Below are 1683 nucleotides of genomic sequence, written 5' to 3' on the forward strand. Positions count from 1 at the left end.
GGGTGTAGAGTCAGGGGTAGGTGGAACAGCAATAAGAGTCTATGGGTAATATGTTGATCCGCCAAGAATGTTTAGCCAAAGGCTGTATGGTCATCTGGGATCAAGCAGCCATTGGCAGGGACAGTCATTTCCATAGTGTTTTATCGAGATGGTTGGAGCCTTCTGGGAGGGCCTGTTTGGCAGTAGTGAAGCAGATTGAAGGTGTTAAGGCTTGTATGTGTGGGGATTAATGTTGGGTCCGATTTTTTTTAATGGTAGGCTGTAGTTGGAGCCTAGATGGTATTCCTAAATGGAAACAAGACCCCTGGAATTGTTCAGCTACTGATCAGCATCTGGGTGACTTGTTTATTAATTTTTTCAGATGCAGAGGGACAAGATGTGCACCAAAGAGTCATGGAGAAGGCAAGCGGAACCCCATAAGAAGGTGGGTCAGTGCATGGTGCTGGAGGGAAGATGTGACTGGTGGCTATGTGATTATATTATGGCTTGGTGGTGGGGTGTTTTTTTTTTTTATTTTGAAGGTGTGAAGTGATGAGTAAAGCAGGATATTGGCACCGGACATGACTCGGGCAAGGTGGGCAATGACTAGTGGGCTGAAGCAGCAATTCTTCTCAGATGTTATATTGTGGGTGAAGTTTTTAGTGTCCTTTGGGTCTGTTTTAGAGGTGGTCTGCAAGCCTCAAAACAGCAGCCCAAAACCATGGAGGACAGGTGGGCGAGAGGCCAGCGTAAAGGAGTAGGAGACAGGAATGGCTGTAGGCAGGCTGAGGTTTCGGGCAGTATCTTAGCATATGCCTTTTGGTTGGCTTTTTTTTTTTTCAGGTGCAGTGCAGGATGCAGGCTCAGAGGTGCTAAGCTGCATGCTGATGAGCAGGCTGGGAAGGTGAGGCAGTTGTGGGCTGTATTGGTGTCTTAATAGTGAAGTATTATACGGCAACTTGGTTAAGTATTTATCTTCTGGTTTTGCAGGTGCCCTGTGAGCCATCTTTGGAAGTGGATGAGCATTAGAGGTGAGCCGAGGCAGCAGTGAGGAGGAGCTTGGGGCTGGTGACTTCTCACATGTGCAACAGTAATTTTGTTTCTTGGTATCTCAAGCAATGATGGCCGCAGTGTCTGACTCTGGAATGAACAGGTGAGTGGAATCCCATTATGCTTTTGAGGAAGGGGAAATTGTGGAAGAGGTTGGTGCTGATGTCTCTGAAACTTCTTGCTGTCACTGTTTGGTTTTCTTTAATTGCAGATGATGAAGAGGAACCTGGTGACTACAGCAATGTCCCAAATTGTTGATGTGCTGGTTTTTGTGTGTTTTTTTTTTTTTTTTTTTGTCCACAGGGGATTTAAGACCTCCAGCCCTCTGAAAGCTGAGTGGCCAGGGCTGGGGAGGGGCTGGGAGGGGAGAAGTTTGGGATTTGCAGGGTGGGGGTTTAAAGTTAGAGAAGGGCAGGGGGCTGTCCAGTAGCCATCACCTTTGGGCAGGTAAAGGGAGCGGGTTAGTCTTCAGCACGATGCTAGCATGAGCTGGGCAGAGTGGTTCCAGCCTGTATCCGTTGTGTTGTCTGTGTGGTCTGTCTTCTGTGTCTTAGGCCTTCCTTTGGTCTCGATGTCCTCTTTACAATTGAGGAGCACAGCCTGTACTTCAGGCACCATCCCAAGAGTCTTGAATGCCAGTACTCATCGTCACTG

The 1683-nt window shown here is 47.8% G+C and overlaps 1 long non-coding RNA gene across 1 annotated transcript; it reads left to right on the plus strand.

Annotated features, from left to right (window-relative positions):
* Positions 1–359: 359 nt before the first annotated feature.
* Positions 360–1369, plus strand: LOC134526639 (uncharacterized). Its single transcript, XR_010074012.1, has 4 exons — positions 360–424; positions 823–883; positions 970–1132; positions 1241–1369. It is a non-coding gene; the product is annotated as an uncharacterized LOC134526639 (long non-coding RNA).
* Positions 1370–1683: the final 314 nt, after the last annotated feature.

This window comes from Chroicocephalus ridibundus, chromosome 23, assembly GCF_963924245.1.
Source record: "Chroicocephalus ridibundus chromosome 23, bChrRid1.1, whole genome shotgun sequence".
NCBI lineage: Eukaryota > Metazoa > Chordata > Aves > Charadriiformes > Laridae > Chroicocephalus > Chroicocephalus ridibundus.